The sequence below is a fragment of the Phalaenopsis equestris genome, unplaced genomic scaffold, assembly GCF_001263595.1.
Source record: "Phalaenopsis equestris unplaced genomic scaffold, ASM126359v1 Scaffold000002, whole genome shotgun sequence".
NCBI classification, from domain to species: Eukaryota; Viridiplantae; Streptophyta; class Magnoliopsida; order Asparagales; family Orchidaceae; genus Phalaenopsis; species Phalaenopsis equestris.
Genome location: NW_018164444.1, coordinates 7,634,837 through 7,642,431, shown reverse-complemented (window position 1 = coordinate 7,642,431; position 7,595 = coordinate 7,634,837). Strand labels below are relative to the sequence as shown.

The 7,595-nt window shown below is 39.6% G+C and overlaps 1 protein-coding gene across 1 annotated transcript in view; it reads right to left on the bottom strand.

The window, feature by feature from the left end:
• Positions 1–7,149, bottom strand: part of LOC110018074 (protein SPIRAL1-like 1) — a 45,692-nt gene extending 38,543 nt beyond the window's left edge. The window contains exon 1 of the mRNA XM_020715300.1: positions 7,059–7,149. The gene's annotated coding sequence lies outside the window, so the exon portion shown is untranslated. The remainder of the gene's footprint in view (positions 1–7,058) is intronic.
• Positions 7,150–7,595: the final 446 nt, after the last annotated feature.

The following is a 7,595-nucleotide window of genomic DNA, read 5'->3' as shown; positions in this document are numbered from 1 at the left end:
ATGACCTAAATCCTCACATCTTCAAGGTTATTTGTGCTGATTGCTTCACACAAATGTAAATCCTAATAAATAAAAAAAATTGCAGGATGAAACATCTACATGATTTCTCCTAAATTGAAGCCAAATAATAGGATAGCTTAGGAAGTCACCGAAGTTCTCCTTCGAGTCCATGACATCCTCTAGTGTTTCCTCCTTTGGACTCCCAAACAAAAATGTTCCAAATTTGAATCAATCCTCATTCACACTTCTTAGTCCGATATCTTTGAAATGTCCTTACCATTTGAACTCCTTGAAGATAACTTTTTTTTACTTTTATCGAGAGTACTCTAAGGTAACTTTTGTTACCTAAGATGTAATTAACTATAGGGGCTTGCCCTTATAGGAAGCTTTTCCCGAACCCAGCATAATATAAACCTTATTTAATTTCTTATATTAAATAGGGGAATTTGTCGGCCAATACATTGGTTTCGTAGACCAAACGGATGTCATAACTTTCTTTAGTTTATTTGATCGAGTCTTACCCTCAATTCTTGTGTTCATCCTTCGGGATAGATACAGGATTTGAGGTAAAGCGCTCTTTCATCTAAACTATGAAAATTATGGAGTCAATTTGACTTCATCTTTTTCAAAACCTAACTTTTTAAACGGCCTTCCGAAGCGGGCAACGAGATTTCAATTCCGATGACCGACAGCTTCTTACGGGCAAACCCCACACCAAAAATAGTGCCGACACATGTCCACAAAGAAGGCTTGTCGACTTCCAAAGGAAGGACTACCGGGACCCTAGGGTCGACGCATGAAAAGTAAAAAATGGTGGGTAGAATCCTAGCCCGAAAGACAAGTCAACTTCCAAAGGAAAAACTGTCAGACCCATAGGGTTGACACATAAAGTCACATAAAGTGTAGAAGAATAGTGTAGAAGAATGTGGGTGTACACTATGCTGTACAACATGCCCACAAAGCTAGAGAGAGCCTTCCATGCCACTCATATTTTTTTTATCTCCGGCATAAGCAGTTATCAGACATGATTTAGTGTGACATACCAAATTGAACTGGAATGAGGAGTTTTCTTGTAGGCATCTCATATTCACAACCAGGTATACCAGGCAAAATATAATGTTTGCAAAATTCAGGTCCAGGTGGGATTTTCCTTAATTACTTTTTCTTAGCCCCTTTCCTTTAATTCTTTTCACCCTTAGCCTAATAGACCTCGTCATTCGTATCCGGGTGTCAAGGAAATAATTTCATATTGGAGATCTCTTTAAATTCATTACTGATGTATCAGTCATCCTAATGGCACTTAACAATTCTCTGAACCTCAATATTCTAAGGATCTTATCAGGAGAATTTTGAAATCAAAAAGTTCTTTATATTGAAACTTTTGATTTCCCGCTCACCTCAAGCTTCTTCTTAGAAGTGTTGGACAAATTTCACTTTTTAAGGCCTTTTTGCACTTTTTTATTTTCTCTGAGAATTACTATATCTGGTAGAGCTTCTTTTGTAATAAAGTAGATTGTTTTGACTCAAAATTCTCCCGAATAAAGATTCTTAGAATTTCATGATCCATTACATGTTAAGCTTCCATCGATCTAGTTGAATGTTCCATCGATCTAGTTGAATGGCGATCTAGTTGAATGGAAAAGTAAGAGATTTAAATAGTCTCTGAAACTACTAACATCTCAATGACACCCATCTAGTCATTCTGAGGTGCTTTCAAGACTTAGGTGAAACTTCATTAATGTAAGAGATTCAGTCATCGTGACTTAGTTTGAATCCCCCAAACCATGAGGATTTGCAAATCCTAACAAAGCAAATCCTAAGAAGGTGCATACATGGTCTGGCTTAATCCCATCATCAGGATCTATCTTAGGTTCAACCTCAAGAATCATTAAAGTTAACCCCAATACAGGATCAACCAAGGGGCATGGTTCCTTTCAGAACCATCTCAACGGCCTCCAAAAAATGGAGTCGGAGCATCAACAGATGTAGAGATATCTCGATCAGATAAGTAAGATCTAACCGGTAACGTCAGATATCGAGGTATCACGAGTCATGAACTGATTGTAGAGACAAAATGCTTTGATCAGTTCAACATGACTATCAACAAGGTGATAAAAATCAACCAAGTCAAACAAAATATCCACGAAGTTGGATATAAGAGATGGATCAATCTCACAATGATGCTTTCTCACTAAGAGCGGACTAAAAGAGTCAATAAGTTCTTAACAATATGAGGCACCAAATCCTAGTCCGACTCAAGGCAGACTGACTAGATCAAATGCTAGACAAATAAAGTTGTCTTAGCAACAAAATGCTCTTATCAAGAGCCTAGCCAAAAGGCAAACCGACACAAATTGAATGAGGCAATCTCAAACAGTCTGGGAGATATGTATCACAGCTAAAACACGGATCGATCAAGACTAAAAGAGTGGTCTAGTCGATACAACATGTCATCAACAAGAGATTTTGGGGTGCCCCCCAATTGGAGTATATAACATCCATACTAGCCTTGCATAATAGGTGAAAAAAGGTAGGATAAAGCATTCTTCAAAGCAAAGGCAAGTAAACCACTCTGGGGGTCCCCCCAAATGGGATTATATACCATCCATACTAGCCTTGCATAATAGGTGAAAAAAGGTAGGATAAAGCATTCTTCAAAGCAAAGGCAAGTAAACCACTCACCATCAAATGTGGAAAGTCATTCTACATGCAACGTTGGGATATCAAGAGGTGTGGTGGTAGGAATTTGCTTAACGCACTGGGTATTCATCAAAGTAGAGCGATCAAATTCTGTCCTCAAATAAGATGAGAATCGACGGGGTGCACCCCGGATCTCCCTTTATCAAAATAGGACAAATTCATCTTTATTGATGAAAAGGAAGCCACAACATTTTCCTTATAGCTCATGAAAAGAGTAGGCACATCAAATGTGGGCAAAAGCCACTCCAACAGGATCATAGTAATACCTGACACAACATCTGGTACATTGGCACTAAGTACCACACAAAGGGTTCCATGCAACACCTCGGCGGTTCTCATGGACTGCACAACAGATAGCAAATATCCCGGCCTCGTAACGGACCGACAGGCAAACCTCGGTCTCCTACTACGAGGGTCTATAAGACAAGATGAATAAAAAAAGTTTGCTCGGACATCTGGAGGATCCAGGTAAGAAACTTCTTTCAAGGAAGAGGACCCAGTCCTCGTAGAGGGGAAATTGCTCCAATAATCTTCTTGGCAAGGAAATCTGTAACGGAGTCATCAATATGGACCGCAGATTTAGAGCAATCTAGCTCCTAAGGAGGGAGAGTCCTCAAAACTATCATGGTTGGGGTATAATCCACACAACCAGACAAGACAACAGAGTGATTCTTAACCAAGAGAGTGCTAAATTTCCCATCAACTGGAACCACAACAGGTAAATAGACTTGTGGCTAAGTCGGCTGCAGTAATTGTAGCAATCTGTTCCTATTCCTCTGGACGCCCTTGCCCAATGTAGGGACAGTCGAGACCTCAGAGAAAACCAAAAACGATGGAAGCTGGGACGGTCGTCAAACCAGCGAAAACATTTTCTCTTAAAGAGGATGTTGCTCCTACAATCTTCTAAGTCAGAGAACTCTGGTAGCAACAACAACGCAAACTTCAATGTGAGAATAACCTGCATCCTGGGGAAGAAACAATCCCCACATAATCCTGGCTAGAACATAGTCCACATTGCCAGACATAGGAGAAAAATGATTCCCAACTGACGGGATTTGAGCATCATCCTGTGTCGGAACCGAAATGAGTCATGGCGGGGACATACCACACCACCAGAGGTCGGTACCGTAAAGGGTAGCTCTAGCATTCTTAGGTAGTGCAACATCCGCAAAGATGGAAATCATCAAAATACGAAAGGACTACAAGAGAGGTTAAAAAATGAGAAAGTACGTTATAACGCATCGCTATCAAGTACTAGTCTCTTCCTCGAGGGAAAAGTAGCACCGATACGAGCTACTACAAGAAAAAGAGTGTCACATGTACATCTCCTTCTTTCCAAATGAAGGCATGATGCAAAAGTCCAACAGGGACATGATCCACACAACTACGGACAGTAGAAAAATGACTCACAATTCGGGGGCCAAAGACACCTCCTAAACTGGAATCGGGATAGGTATATAAACCAGAAGCAGAATATGATGCTAAATTTGCAGCAATCTATTCTTAGTCTTCTTGGCCTTCCTGCCTGATCAGGGGACAGGTGGATCCTCAAGGAAACCAGAACAGAAAGAGAGCTGGGACAGAAGTCACAACGGCGACAGTAGTAAAAAACATACTGCTGACAGAAGACTCGTGAGACCTCGTCTGCCTATGGCAGGGAGATCAGTGAGAATACAGAGGGATGGGTTAGAAAAGGCCGTCAGGTGCTGCGGCGTGTCGCTATCCAGCGTCGGCTTCTTTTTGAAAAATAAGTGGGCGTGATGCGAGCCACTGCAGCAAAAATAGCTCGATATGCAAGTCTCCCCATTTAAGGGGAGGACACGGAGGAAATGTCCCAGAGGGCGTAGGAGCAGCTCAATATGCACATCCCCCACTTAAGGGGGAGGGCACAGAGCCAAACGCCTAAAAGGGCGTAGAAATAGCTCAATATGCGCATCTCCCCATTTAAGGAGGAGGGAAGAGAGTGAACGCCTCAGAGGGCGTAGGATCACGTAAGGTAATCCCACAAAGGTGCTCGAAGGAACTGAAGGTTATGACACCCTCAGGAGCACAGAAAGCGCTCTGGGAGAAGGGAAAGGGTTCCCCCGGCGGTAGCGATCATATCCATCTTCCTGCTCTTCCGCGAAGCAGGGCAAAAAAAGACAACGATTGAAAACAGAAAGAGGTTATGAAATCAATCAAAAAATACAACGACATCGATGCATGCAATAATGCAGCAACCGAACTGTCGAGGGTGAAAAAGGGACAGAATGCATCGAGTTGCTACCCCTAGTAACTGACACATGGACTGAAAACCAAGGTCCCACAAAAGGCTCAACTGTGACTCGAATGAAGAGAACCAGGTCACGATAATATGAGCGAGACTCCTAGTACGGAGAGATGTTATAACCCCAAAAAACGAAACTCCAAATATGGAGAGAGAGACTCATCCCCAGCGGAGCCGTCATTGTGTTTTTGTTCATTTTTCTCTTTTTTATTTTAAAAGGAGTCGCCAGTTTGTCTCTTTGTCGTATGTCTCTTCTTATTCGATTTCTCTCCTCTTCGAATCATTTATATGGTTCGGGAGGGAGATTTATTCGAATGGGGGAAGTATACGACGATCAACAAGCTGGTGACTCCTTTTAAAATAAAAAAGAGAAAAATAAACAAAAACACGTGGCTTCAATTTCAAAGAGTAGCAAAATAGATTAGAACCTCATGTAAACTCAAAAAAAAAAAAATACCAAAAAGTGCTCATAAATCCAATCTCAAAAGTCAAAGCTAAATGATTGGGACATAATTGATGTTGATGAGAATGATTGAGTTCATAAAAGCATTAACACCATACAAGAAAACTCCGAGTGATTCTCAAATTGAATGCACAAAAAACTAAAAGCAACAAAAAAAAATTGTAGTTGCAAAAAATGTGACCGAACAAGGTCATCATCCTCAAGAGGAGAGTCAAGTGCCGGTGTGGGTAGGACCATGCCTCCCAAAAATGTCGCTAGTAGAAATCAAGCAGTTTGCACTCCAACAAGGGGGGTAATATCGACAGTTAAAAGAACATGAGTGCCCTTTGTCATCATCGATGTCCTCATAATTGTTAGTGAAAAATCTAAAAGCCCTGGATCATTCCTGGTTTACTTTAGAGGTTATGTTCTTCATAAGGGCTATTAATTTTGATATGGCCCTAAAAAAAAAGGAACAGAGCCTCTTATTTTCATTCAATAGCAAATTGAAAATCACCCATTTCATTTTAGATAAATCAGCCTTTACTAGAAATTTTCCCAGATATATAGAAGACAAAGCTCTATGATGTCACCACAGTGAGGATTTCATCTTCCCCTTGCATTGGCAAGGGGCTGCCATGATTACCAGTGAAGGGGGTCCAACATCACCATCCCCCCTCTTGCCAAAGGAAAGCCCACCAAATGAAGGACTCTCAGTTAGAACCTTCAACAGAATCTGTCCAATGCAGTCAGGGTCAGATCTACCAAATCAAATCTAAGGCAGCACAGATGTATTTTGGTTACCAAGTAGATCCAAAAGCAATTGGGAACTCCGTATAGGCTTCATTCAAACATTGTTTATTCCTAAATGCCTTCTAACCAAGTCATTAAATAAGCCCTGGTGTTAGTTCTTTTGACTTTTTTCGTTACAACATCAGTAAGAAAGCTCTAAAATTTTGAGAAAATCTCAAATTTCCAAAGCTTTCCTGAGAGAACCTCCAACCTTCTAGAGTCTTTCGTGATCTCTGAAACCACTAATCCCATTCCCAAATCTGGTCAGCACTCAAGTTCCTCAAACTAGCTACAAGTGCTGCGAACAGGGACTCCTCACTACATGGAACAAATTCTTCAAAGAACAAATTCCTAAATTTGCCAATATTTTTATTACCGTTCTTTTTCTTTTTAGCTGTAAATAACATGAAAACGATCTCTAGCTAAGCCATCTACCATTTCTATATGTATATCCTATAACAAATACAGAGAATCAATAAATGCAAACCGATTACAGCTTTATCTCTCCAATACTTGCGAGATCTTAAACATTTGCTTCTAGTCAAAGTAAGGAAATTGCTACTAGTACAATAGCAACCAGATCAAACCGTACTCACCCAAAACAAGAATCGAGGCAAGACCTAAACAAAGAAGAATGAAAAATGCCACCACATAACAAAATATCACAGCTCAATACCATCATAAAACACATAGATCTGTCAAAATAAAACTCGGATGAGTACGCAAATCGCAGAACTACCGAGCTCCAGTGAGATCCAACTAATAAGAACCAAAATATAATCACAGAAACACAGAAGTGAAGAATCTGAAAGCGTTTTTAACAAAACGAAAGCTCAAATTGAGTATTTGATTTCTTGCCTTGGTTCTCACGATCAAATCACTATAGGAAACCAGTCGATGAAGACCTGCGCAGACGGAGCTCGTCAGCTAACTGTTCCTTCGGGTTGCGCATGGTATATAAATGCTAGCCAGAATTTATTGCATCGTAATTTTAAAATTTGAATTTAGGAAATTTTTTTTACATGTTAACGCAATTTTATACTTAAAATGTAAGCTTCAGATTTTTATATTTCCCATAAATTATTTTTGCATTTTAAAGTCCTTATATTTATAAGAAATTAAAATTATTTTATGGAATATCCATTAAATATCTTACATCTAGTTTAATTTATAATAATTTTCATGATAAGTTATTTTTTTCTCAATCAAATTTTTTATGTTTTCGGGCACATTAAATTATTATTCTAAACTCAGTTAATTCTTCTAATCTGCCTCATTATGCCCTTTGACTTGTGTCTTGATCGAGAGTGTTTAATTTAAATTGGTGAATTTTAATTATAGATTGCATGCATGAACTTGATATTTATTGTCATATCACCTTTATATATATATATA